This window comes from Myiozetetes cayanensis, unplaced genomic scaffold, assembly GCF_022539395.1.
Source record: "Myiozetetes cayanensis isolate MyiCay16 unplaced genomic scaffold, myiCay2020 scf3, whole genome shotgun sequence".
Taxonomy (NCBI): Eukaryota; Metazoa; Chordata; class Aves; order Passeriformes; family Tyrannidae; genus Myiozetetes; species Myiozetetes cayanensis.
The window spans coordinates 29,272,631-29,286,053 of record NW_026087521.1 but is presented as its reverse complement, the minus strand read 5'-3'; the positions used below and the strand labels follow the sequence as shown (position 1 = coordinate 29,286,053).

The window sequence follows — 13,423 nt, the reverse complement described above, 5'->3', positions numbered from 1 at the left end:
AAAAAGGAATTTGTCAAAGTCTTTTCAACTGCCAGGTGCAGTTCATTTTCACACCTCTTTGGCCAATTTCCATTTAGAAAATACCTTGGCTTTTTGAATGCAGATAAGTAGTAATTTTTCTATCTGCATATTTTTTTTGAGGAAAAAAAGCTAAAATGTTGATACTCTTCAAAGTATGATTATCTTTTAGCATTCTGTACTCGTCTTTGAACTTGTTTTTCACAGGTATGTGCAACCCTTTCCTCCCACATTTATCTATATTGTGGACACCAATGATACAACTGTATATAACAATTCCCCACTACTAAAAACAAAATTAAAAAACAAAGAAAACACACCCACCCCACACCAAAACCCACCACACTACTGGATCCATAAGAACCAGTTTCAGGTCACCTTAAGCATAGTCATGTCAGAGGAGCACTAAAAAAAACCAACATTCTGCATAAAAACTAAACTATTCTCAGAAAAACAATGATTTACATGATACCTTTAATAAAGACAGTTTGAAAGCATATTCTATATAAACAGTCTAAAACAAGACCCAAACACCAGTTGACAAATAAAAGAAAACCTTTCAGAAGAAACTGATTTTCAGTGGTGATTAACAAATTAAAAAGAAGAGTGCAGCCCAAACCAAACTGGAGCTAAGCATCTTCAATGTGGAAACGCTGTGCACATGACATTTTTTCAGAGAGGGGTTTGTTTCCTTCTTTGTATGTTTAGTTCTTCGGTAGTAAAATACCAGCACAAAACCCAGACTCCCAGAGCTAATGTTCCACAGCAAATAAATGTAGTACTTGCTAAAAGAACTTAAGAGTAAATTCAGTAACTTTTTTCTCTGACTCTTTCCAAAGAAAAAGCTCAAGAAGAATTGATGTCTCTGATTAGTCATGTGACAGACAGATGAGACTTTGTTTTGGGTAACTCAGGCCTTTCAAGTACTTGCAGCACGCTTGCAAGCACCCTCACAGGATGATTTCTGAAATATTTTTTTCTCCCCAAAGACATTATGCTTTGGGGGAAATAGTTTGATTTTTTTTTTCTTATTGCATTTCTATTTGTCCTATTTTATCACCTTCAAAGTGGTCAGACCAAGGATGTGTGAATGATCTTCCACAAGTAAACAAACCTGGTAACTCTGAGTCTTCAGAGGACCCTGGCACTAACAGACAACACAGATGCATTGCCCAGTCTTCTGCACAGGAAGGCACCCAAAGCTACAACTGAAGGAAATGTTCTACTTTTAATTGGTCTTCAAATGAATGGCAAATAGTACTATCTGCTATTTCATTCACACACTACAAAGAACTAACCCAGATGAAATTCTCTGACCTTTAGCATATAAATATTAGCTCAATCTAAGCATATTTTTCTTTAAAACTTTCACAAAAGAAGACTTGGAGGAGAATCTAGAGAGCCATGGTTGCTGCATCTGGAGTCAGAAGTCACTCTGCTGTCACAACAATCTGAAAATGAAACACCTTCACACAAGAGATGAACATTTTCAATACTTTATGACAAAAAGACTTAAAAAAAATAGAATTGACCTAAATTACTAAATTAGGGAAAGAGGGTGAAGGTGGAGCAGGAAGGCAGTTCTAACAACAGAAAACAAAGGAAACAGCTCAGCTCCTCTAACAATAATTGAGCAATTTTCCCTCAAGAAGCTTTCTGCCCCAGCTGCTAATTCTGATCCTCCTGGTGCAATCTGCCTCCTTTCCAATTGTGCTGATAACCTTATTTGTATAGCTGCAACATAAATTGCATCACTGAGATTATCCCTTTTAAAATTACTTTCCCCCAATTAATGTGATTCAATTCAATTCTAAAATCAGATGCATCTGCACGACTGAAAGAACTGTGAGCCATGGTCTTAAAGTGAAAATAACTTCACAAACCAGTTTATATCTGAAGTCAGTGCACAACTACCAACCTTCAGAGAGAAGTTACTATGCTTTACAGAAGGAAATAGAGATTATAAATTACAAGAATATCAATACAGAGGATGTTAATTACAACTTAATGGTACACTCAACTATTTCAAAAATGTGTGAAAGCAGTCAAAGCTCTTAAAAAAAAAGAGGACAGTGGCGTGACATTAAAATCCATCTTTACACAGAATACAAGGAGGCTATTTCTGGAGAATAGCCAAGAATGTGATACTTGACAAAGGAAGAAAATTGCAGAAGAGATTCCAGACAAGCAAAAAAGCTCTGTTGGAGAAAAATACTGGAAGAACTTGTGCTACAACAAGGTACAAAACCAATCTTATCTTTGAAATTCCAGCTGATACTGATTTTGATCTCAGACCATGAAAAGCTCATCTGTAAACATCTGGAACTAAAAGCTGAAAATTATTTCATGTGTGAAGAAAGAAGAAATAATGTTTTTAAAATGAAAACCAAGAAAGGGAATGATACCAATGACATGATTATTCTGTCCAACATATGTCAGATAATCCTGAAAACAGCTAGAGCCATAGGGTGATCATTTACCAAGGCCTTAGCATACATTTATTCTCTGACCTAAGCTACAGCACCAGCATAATGGAAAGAGCATGTACAACTTCAGTAAGCAGATGAAGGAGAAGTATAAACAGCTGTTCTATTCCATAATACATAAATATATTTATTTTATATACACATACGTGGTCTTCATTTTCCTATGAACCAGAAGTATTTAACTGAAGTTCTCTTTGAAGAGTTTTCCAAAATCAGCACATCTGACATCTGTGAAGTCAATATGCATACTTTTATATTATTCTTATGGAATTTTAGCTCTTTTTATTGTTACATGATAACAGCTTAGAAGCTCTGACTGAGATCAACCCTTTGCTGTGCTGGTCTCCATATAAGCACTTGATGCAAATCTAAAGGTGTGATGCACCTGCAACATGTTAGTGAACACTCCTCATTTATTTCAGGAAACTAAATCAAAACTTGCACTTAGAACTGTTTAAATATAGCTAAAAGACACTTATTTCCAGATATAACTAGAGAAAAGGAAATGTTAATCCTCCAGGTGTGAGGTGATCAAGCCCTAGAACTCCCCAGGCAGAATGAAACTTTTGAAAACTCCCTGATCTATGTCTATGCTACGTTTTCACAGTTAACCTCAAAATGCCATCAACAGTGTCTTAAATTACAATGTATGACATTGACATGAAAGGAACGACGGACACCACACACTTCTTTCAGCTCAGCTCTTCTCTGAACAGGAAGAAAGAGGGGCAGAAGCAAGCACACATGGACTGCTCATGTCTTTGACTGTTATATCCCATCTTCAATGATAATCTAAAAATGATATTTGCTTAAACCAAAGAAAAACATGTTGAATGGCTTTGCTGATGGGTGAAATTATAACTAGCTAGGGAATACCTTGACGACATGCCTACCTCACTCAAAGTCCACATAATTTCCTTTCTCTGCCTAGCACAGCCCCATGTTTTTCTCTCAAACTGTTCCACAGCTGCACATGCATTTTGATCAACAGAGCTGTTAGACAATATAACCATAAGTAATGAGAATGAAAACCAGAACTTAAGATGTCCTACCCTTCAAATGATTACAGGTTGCAGAAAAGTCATAAGAGTAATCTTGACCTCAAGGTCTTGCATACCTGGCCAAAAATCAGCTTCATTTCAAAAGCAAGATATTCAAAGGGGATGAAGACAACCCTTATTTCAACCCATGTATCAAGTTTACTTTAGGTCAGCTCTACAGTCTGTGCAAAGAAAGGCTTCTGAACCTCTCAAGATGACTCAGAACAGCTAAAACCACAGCATCTCTTCTAAACAGATTTGAAGAATAGGGAAACAAGAAGTTCCCTGATAACTGGAATGATCTCCAGGAAGACTGGTCCCACCAGGATACAAAAGTTAGGCTTTGCATCTCCCTTGTCCACAGCTCACAGAAAGTAGAACTGAGTAGCAAATGAAAGATGCAAATTTCTACTGTCTCAGAAAGGACTCAACTGAATCTTCACTTCTCATTTGTAGGAGAACTGATCTAATGAATGTGCTTTCTTTTATATACAGGTGTTAAAACATTAACTTTCTTCTCCAGCTATGGTTTTGAATGAATATGACACTGTAGCACCTTTTTTGAATGCTCTTGGCTTTATGCACATGTAAAAGCCTCTTGAATAGGAATCATCAAGAGACTTGCATATGCAAAGCTTGAGCAGCTATATGCAGGAGATGGTCAAACTCACTTCAATGCAGAAGGGGGTACTTGCAAACCTGCTTGCAAACACAAGCAGGACCACCAGACATGACAAGGGCCATATCCATTAAGTGCATGTGATGATTTAGCAAGTGAAATCTATGCCCACGATTTAATCTGTAATTTCAAACCCCTTGCTCTTTTTCATCACAACTTTTCTTGCTTTTTCTCAGCATTTTTACCATTCAATACATTTACAGATTCATCCAACACTTTCTTGCCTCCACCAGGGCTCCTTCTTCACAGCAACACAATATGCATCTAGGCCCCCTGAGCAGCTCCACACTACATGTATACAGCCTCAGTGCTTGAGAGTCAGTGCTCATCTTCAGAGATGCCTGTTCTTAGGTCCTCATCCAAAAGGCCAAAGACCCTCAAGGCTCAGTTCACAGAGGGGAAGGAGCGAGGCTTGTGGCTCAGAAACCACGTTAAACAGCCTGCAACCCTTAGATACTAACTCACCTTTGAGAAGACCCAACATGCCCAGCAATCACAATCTGGCATCTGTGATTCATGCAAGTACTCATTTAATATATTATCTTTAAGAAGACAGAAGCTCTTCAGTTACCAAGGGCACATTTCCCACAAGTATCAAATACCCCATGCAAGGAGGAAAGAAGCAACATGCTTGCTGGTAATTGTTTGATTTCTCACAAAGGCACAGCATGAACTTGCAGAGCTCAAGTACAGCACAAGTTTGAAAGCTGTAGAACATCCCCTCCAGACACCTCAATAATGAAGGAGCAAACTGTCGGAAATTTTCCTTGCTTCAGCGATGCCCCAGGGCCCCCCCACCACCAAAGAGAGGTAACAGCTTTTGTTTCCCCACCTAAACCACGATAGTTGGGTTGGTATAGCCCTCTGGTGGTATAAACCAGTTTCTTATTTCACCTCCTCAGCAGACCTGCTGAGCAGACCAAAATAAGTCTGACTAACACTCTTCTGTTGACTCAGTTACATCTATGCCAGGTTTTCCCACCATGGGTGAGACTATGAGTAAAAATTTTTCTTCTACTCCCAACTAAAAGCAATACTGAAAATTTTTGTAATGTAGACTTAACTCTCAACTGATTGCATATGCAGTCAAATTTGCATTTTAATTGTGCATGTAAGCTCTAGCAAGCTGGGAAAGTACTATACACTGAATAACTTCTGAACCACCAGGGTCACAGTTTTTTCTTTGCCAAAGACATATTTTAAAAGGAATTATTACCTCTCCCCAAATCTCTCTTTTAAATTTATTTACATGCTATCTTAGATTTTTTTCCACCCTGCAAATTAGACTTCATTAACTTACCCAAAATTTACTCTCCTAAAGTACAACAAGGTAATCCTCTACTGAAAGAGTACAGAGAAATTTTCATTACTGCAGTGGCAGTGTAATTGCACTGTTATATTTATGAATACAATATACAAATTTATAGTTCCACAGTGCAAAGAATGCTCAGAACTGTTAAACCATTTGCAGACAATTCTCATGATCAAGACATTTAGAATTTGCTTTCAACCAAGATAAACTATTTTTTATGGTTACAAAAAACTGAATTAACATACAAAAAATTTAATGCTTGGTTAGAATAGTGGTATACGATTTTTAATTATACAATATCAACAAGTCTATTCTGTTCCTTTCTTAAAAATACACTAACAACTTTTTCCTGAATCTACACAATATTTTCTGCACCCATTAATCCATGTCTTTATAGATCAACTACATATTCATTGAAGTGCAAACTGGGAGAAATAAGTTAATCTACTATGTAATAATGAACAATTTCATGTTAATTTGCTACTTACTGAAGTTATGCAAAATATTGAAGTTATTTGCACTTAAATGCAATTCTGCCTCCCTTTCCCTTGAATGTTTAAAATGCCTGGTTTAATAGATTTAATCAGCTTTCAAAATGTAAACCCAACATTTTTGGCACCTAAATACCTGACTGAAAGGTCTGTTGGAAGCCTCTCATGTGGAACAGATGTCAATACGGCCCTCACTGTAAAAGCAGCATGAATTCAGATCTGGACTCTGCTTTGCCCTCCAGCACCAGGACTGGCAACATGTGGGGGCAACAGGGGAGCACAGCACAGCAGGGACAAGGCGCTGGGAGCTGCAGTGCCTGGGAGGAGGACTTTGGGCGAGGCAGCTGAGGCTGGCCCTGGACTCCCCAGGAGCCGGGGCCACAGTGTTTCTGTTCAGCTGGTCTGCAGCGCCTTGCTTCTAGGTCGCAGCATCTCCTTTCTGAGATTTTACTTATTCCTTTGACTAAATTAATCTGATAGAGGAAATGCAGTGTAAAACAATGCCACTACAAGGCTTCCCCTTCATTTAAAAGTAGAATTCTAGAAAGCAGATGAAAAGAGCTCTGTAAAACTGAGGGGTGGGTGCCTATGTCTACAGTAACAAACTCTCCGCTGGGTTTACACATACATTTTAAGACTGAAAACCCTGAAGAGTTGGCTTGGGTCCTGAGACACAATCCTGGTCTTTTCCATGCTGTGTAATACACTGGAAAGAAAACATGAAGGCTAAATTATTTACCTGTGAATCCATTACTTCCAGTTTAAGGTCAAGACATCATCTGGATACTCCTGTGTTTCATACCATGTCCCCAATGACACCTCTGATATTCTGGAGAAGCCATGGGGTTTAAATAGGATGGAGCCCATTGCTGCTCAGGAGAAGCCCATGACTGGCTCAGGCATGCCATGTCTGCAGTTGTGCTCCAACAAAGCCACACTGCCTTGTCTTCCACACATCAGCCTCCTCTGCCCATGGCTTCTGCTCTTCTCTGCCCCTCAAGAGCAATCACACCTCTAATCATCCCTGCAGAGAAGCACCACCCCTCCTCAACTCCCTTTTTCTTTTCGTGATCCAAACAAAAAATTACATGGTTTTGTGCATTTGCTCAATGCTTATGCAGCATTATATTATATTATAAATCTAAAGATGGGACATACAGCTTTTGTATGACACTGTTGAAGAGACCCAAAGAATAACAGAGCCTCCTATTGTTAAATAATAATAGAATAATAAAAAAAAAGTAATAAAAAATACTAAAAATAGTAATAAAAATAAAGAGCAATAAAAAGGTAAGTCCTCAACAAGTGCAGTACATGTTTACAGCTCCAGTTACACAACAAGGACAGATCTGTAGAGCAAGGCTGTATAGTTTGGAACAATCAGCAAAAAAAAACCCAAGTTAGTACTACTTATAAAGCTGTTCATGTGAACCACTGAACTGTCTCAGCAATCTTTAAAGTCAAAGGGAACAGGGAAAGCATCACATTCAAAGTATTTAGCACAATGCAAGATTAATATTAAACTGCTACGACTCATACTGCCTGGCAATGAAATTTGTATCTGGACAGCTCAGCAACAGAGTTTTCATTTATGAAAACTTATATTTTGCAACTAGTTTCCCATTGCTTTAATGTTACTACACACAAGTTTTCAATAAGAAGCAAAAAATTATTTTAAACATATTGCTAGGAAATCCATGGATTTACTTTAATATTTTTTAATGCTACGGTGGAGGACTTGACACAAATGTTTAAATGAACAAGAACTGGTACACAACAGAAATGTACATGATGATACACTTCATTTAATGTTACATTTTGGCAAGAGCAAGCGTATTATTACTCCTTCAAGAAATGTCTTGCTCAGTCAAGCAGAAGTAGCTCCCATGTGGGAGAGCAAGGACTATTATGTTACATGGTTTTACCGGAGATAATTCTTTGCTAAACCAATCAGACCACATAATAACAGCATTCTAACACCAACTAAAGGCCCTTGGAGACCAGTTTGTGTGTGGCCTAGATTTCATAGGCTTCTTTACAACAGATGTATTGGATGAGGGTAGAGTTACTTCATATATTAACTTGTGTGTTCCTTAGGTAAAGCAGCAGTACGAGTTTAAATTCTGCCTCTTCTTATACAAAGTGTGTGCCTTCTGTAAGGAGATGATAAATCTGAATTCAAATAATCCATAGCAATTACAGTTCATCAGTTTCTAAATCTCACTAGGAGCACCGATAATCTCTTGAAGATATATCAATGACATCTTTTCAGCTCATGTATAAGAATACCCAGCTGTATGTTTAAGAAATGCCCAGATAAAAACAACTGAGCAGCCAAATCCAAAAATTGCCTGAAAGAGCAACCATTTATGTATCTAATTATTTCTCTTTGTTCTATAATGATCTTCAAGTCTAGAAACTGTGTTTTCATAGGAACATGAATGAAAACAAATTCCTAAATACTCTCCTCTCTGACTGATGCTAAAAAACTCCCATTACTTGAAATACACCAGTTCTGGATTAAACAGGAAATAATCAGCTTTATGCCAAAGGAAGGACCTCGCCCTGCAACTTTTTATTTATAAAATACTGAACTGATGGAAAGCTATTTCCTAAATCTGCTCCATGGTAAACTAATTGCTCCATCCAAAACAGGAAGGGTGAAGTTTATCTACAGAAGACTCTACATTAATTCTCTTGTTAAAAATGCTTTCAGTTACGTCGACCGACCATAAAGGAACACAGTATTCATTTAAGCGTCAGCAGAATGGGCCGCATATTAACAGCAACAATGAAATGACAAACCAATCCTTCTTGTCATAAAAACACACAAATATTTTGTATGAAATGTACAGTAGTTCAAGATCCACACCAATCAGCTGTGTTGCAGTCAAGATCAACAATGATGCACTTGATTTTACCAAAAAGTGACTTGTGGTGATTTAGTTTTCCCTCAGTGAAAGTTGACACACTTTCAATTTCAACAAATACTCTCAGACTCAACATTGTGTTAAGAGGGCTCATTTTCATTAATGAGGAAGACAGAATTTTATCCTGAGGTGTGCATCACCTGTATTTTCTCCCATTGCAAAATGAAAATAAGCAGCAACAGAAAAAAAACAACCAAAAAAACCCTTTTTCCAATTAAGAGCAACTCCAAGTAGGTTAGTTGCACAATTAACTGGCAGCAGCATTGCTAATATAAATTCAAGGTTGGTGGATCCATGGGTTTAAGAACCAGTACTTATGAGAAGACTTCCTCATCATCACTATAAAAAGAGCAATTTATTTTTTTTTCTTCTTTAATGGTTAAAAAAAAATGCCAAAACAGGTTTGAAATTGCATGCCAAAGGGTAGGTTTTTTTCATCACATATGTGGCATAAAGAAAACACTACACAAAATAAGTAAACTACTGTATGTAATGGACAGTTTTTCAGAAGGGAAAAGCAACAGCTGCAAGAAGAAAACCAATTACTTTGATTACCCAGATTTTATTGCTTAGTTTATGTTAAACCTTACTGCTTCTGAAAGTTTAGAATTACTTCACACATTATATCAGCCTTACAAATCAGTTTTATTAGTGCCTCAGTAATGGACCAAACTTTTTTTAATGTCCAAGTCATTGTCCTGTCTCTGCCCTTGAAACAGGCACTCTTGTCATTTAAGTACTCACTTTAAATCTAAAATCAAATAAAGGAAAATGACAATTAAGACCATGTTTTTGAAGACTTCTGTGATTTTTCCTTAGCTTGTGTATGGGTGTCTTTTTCCACAGGCAGCTGTGACAGCTGAAAAGACTATTCCCCTTCCCAGCTGTCAGTACTCCCATGCCAGAAACGATCACCCCACTTGTTTGTGTGAGCCAGTAGGATACAGGACTAAAATGAATTTTTAGGCAAAACCAGCCTCATTAGGTCACATGATAGCACACTGGTTGGGCTGTGGAGAGGAATCACCCATCCTGGGTGAGAAGGTGACAAGCATCTGTGGATGACATCTTAAGAGGACATTTTATCTATAGTTTTAGTGTAGTGCGTACAGTCTCCTTGAACTCATCTGGAACTACTCACAGAACTTCCACCTAACCCAGAAAGACAACACACACAGGATCTGTGTTTAAATGTTTGCATATCTTAGTAGGTATCTTCAGTAAAATACAAAACATACACAGAAACAGAACATAAAGCTAGCACAAGGGCTGGGGTTGGAGCACGTCAGAAAAGCTTTATGATGAAGCCTCATTTCTTACTGCAAATATATTCGTTCCTTCTGTGTTTTTAGTATTCAACACCCAAATCATCTCTCCTTCTGAATCTGTTCCCACAATTCTAGCTATTTCCACTTCAGTTTGGAAGCAGAAATCCAATCCAAAAATTGGTAAAAACAGAAAGCATGTCTCTCCCCAAAGAAAAAGCCACAAAGAGTAGAGATTGTCTTTTATGGTTAGTAAATCATATGTCTTAGGGCAGCGATTACCAACTGTGGTTCCAAGGGAATGTAGTATGAGTTCTGCATTTATTGACTGGATATACCACTGACTGTATCCCACAGTACTTAGAAATAATTATTTGATAAGTTTGGGTTACAGCTCATAAGTAATACTGAAGAATCAGAGCGATTAGTTAGTTCAAAAGAGTTTAGGAATCACTGTTTTTTTCACTGTGAACTATTTTTCCATGTGAAAAACAAGCCTGTTTTGTATTTAAAAACATCATCTCAGAACATCAGCTTTCTACATTCTCTTTAGAAACCTTTCTTATTGAGATAGTTAAACAACACTGCAGCATTTCAGCACAAGAACTGTTACCTATCAAACTCATTAAAGGAATGTTGGCCCTGTTAATCCAGTGTCACTGAACACTTTCCAGAGGTTGTCCAATGGGGAGAACTGACAGAGGACATACTGGGAACAAACTTGGCAAGATAATGTGAACACACTCATGACTTTTTGAAGTGTTTGCTTGTCTCCAGATTCTGGCATCCACCCACTGAAAAGCTTTGATTCTTTTTGAGTCTGGTTTCAGTCAGTCCTTATAAGAAATTTTATGACCATAAGAAGAAAACCAGAATCATCAAATACTGTTCAGTGTTGGATTTTTTTTTCTGAGACAGTTTTTGAGAGCTTTAGCTCTGTATTTTCAGATAGCTTACAACACCTTTCTGTGATCTGTGACACCTATAAATTGTGCTAACAGCATGATGCAACAAATCCACTAAATCAAAGAATAACAGAGATATTTCTAGTACTCAAACTACAAAACTCAGAATCACAGGGTCATTAAGGTTGCTCTCTAGTACCTTTAAGACTGAGTCCAAGTGTAAACATAACACTGCCAAGTCCACCATTAAACCATGTCCCTAAGTGCCACATCTACACATCTTTCGAATACCATTATGGACAGTGACTCCACACTGCCCACTCCACACTGGGCAGTCTGTTCTAGTGTTTCACAACTGTTTCAGTTAAGAAATTTTTCCTAATATCAAATCCTAATCTCCTCTGGTGTAACTTGAGGTCATTGCCTCTTTTCCTGTTACTTGTTACCTGGAAGAAAAGGCTGACCCCCCACCTAGCTACAACTTCCCATCAGATAGTTATAGAGAGTGATAAAGTCTCCTCCGAGCCTGCTTTTCTCCAGGCAAAACGTCCCCAGCTCCCTCAGCTGCTCCTCACAAGACTTGTGCTCCAGACCTCTACCCAGTTCCACTGCCTTTCACTGGACACACTACAGCACCTCAATGTCTTTCTTGCAATGAGAGGCCCAGAACTGAACACAGGATTTGAGGTGTGGCCTCACCAGTGCCCTGGGCCTGCTGGCCATACTATTTGTGATACAAGGATACTAGCAGTCTAGACTCAGTCCTCTTGGATATACTTCATGAAATATCTTATTTACTTTAACTGTAAAACAGGGAGGTTCATTATGGTACCAGTATTTGTTTACTAGTAACAACAGTAAAGCATCATGTAAATTAACAAGTCAATGAAAAAAAAATATATAGCTAGAGGAAATCAGCAGCTGCCCTGAAACTGTCAACTTCCTGCAGGTTAAAAATTATTACCATCAGAATTGACCATTTCTGAGATTCAGTTCAGAGATACAGCAAATTCTGCCTCTGGCTAAAATTCCAATGTGTAGAAATTCACTTGGGCAAATCACACAGACAGCTGAAGGTATGGGGGAGTTGACCCTTTAACTAAACACTTCATAAAATTTCAAATTACCACCACCTTGTCAATGATTTGAAGAGATCCTCAAATAACTAGAAAATCTGCTAATATCTGCAAACACCCTTTTCCATTTTAACCTTACCTTTAAAGATACAAATTATAGAGTTTGAATAGTCTAAAATAACTCACTTTACAGCAGACACCAAAACAGGTAATTTCACATCAAACAGCTAAACTCCAGGGAAAGAGTAGAGTAATAAGGAGGCAATACAAAAGAAGATCTGAACTAGATAATGAAGCTGAAAACCACAGAACTATATCTTAAAGTATTTATTGAATAAAATGTACTGTTACAAGATAAATAAACTTTTTATGCTGAATCTTTAAGCAGAATAATTGCTGCTGCTGATAAAGTCTACTGATGCTGGATTGATACAGTGTGTTTTGGATAAGAAGAGCATGGAAAGAGAGCAGCGAAGTCTCTTTTGATAAGCAGAACTAAACAGTTTACTGCCTAAGATAAAAACAGGTTGCTAAAGGTCAAACACTTCAATGCAACAGCCAAAAGAAACAATACCATACCATTTACCTTTTAACCTTACTTCATACGAGATTATCATGTGCTCTCAAAGATACCGAGTACAGGGGTTATTTGTGCTAACATATCCTGAAAAATAAGGCATTCCTCCCTTCATGGAGCCTTACAAAACTTTTTCGTAAAAAAACCCAAACAAAATCTCAACACCAAAAGTAGTTCATGCTTATAAACATCTGGCTGAACTACACTGTCTAGAATCAAAATTAAATCAGGAAAAAATATTTAATTATTTAGAACAGAGCAAGCCAAATTAAATAAAAAAGCACAATGAAAATGAATGACATTTTCTTATTTAAATTAAAAATTCCAGTGGGCTTTCTGTTCTTTAAAATCTCATAAAGGTATAAACATTGCAAACCTTTTATTTTCAAATCAGCAGGTAAGGGATTTTGCTATTTCAAGGATCAATATCCAAAAAGAATTCATTTATATAGTAAACAAAGGATTATTTCATTTATTTATATATTTATTTAAGAGTAATATGGACTGTGTAGAATAATAACACTAACTGTTTAAAAAAAAAAAAAAAGAAAAGCTGCCTTCTCTAGGGTAAGTCAGTAGCTTACACTCTTAATGAAGAAAACACGACTAACACTTTCCGTTTGTTGGCTGCAATGCACTGAAAT

The 13,423-nt window shown here is 37.4% G+C and overlaps 1 protein-coding gene across 4 annotated transcripts in view; it reads right to left on the bottom strand.

Annotated features, from left to right (window-relative positions):
- Positions 1 to 13,423, bottom strand: part of PPHLN1 (periphilin 1) — a 65,891-nt gene that overhangs the window by 1,087 nt on the left and 51,381 nt on the right. The gene's annotated exons all lie outside the window — the stretch shown is intronic.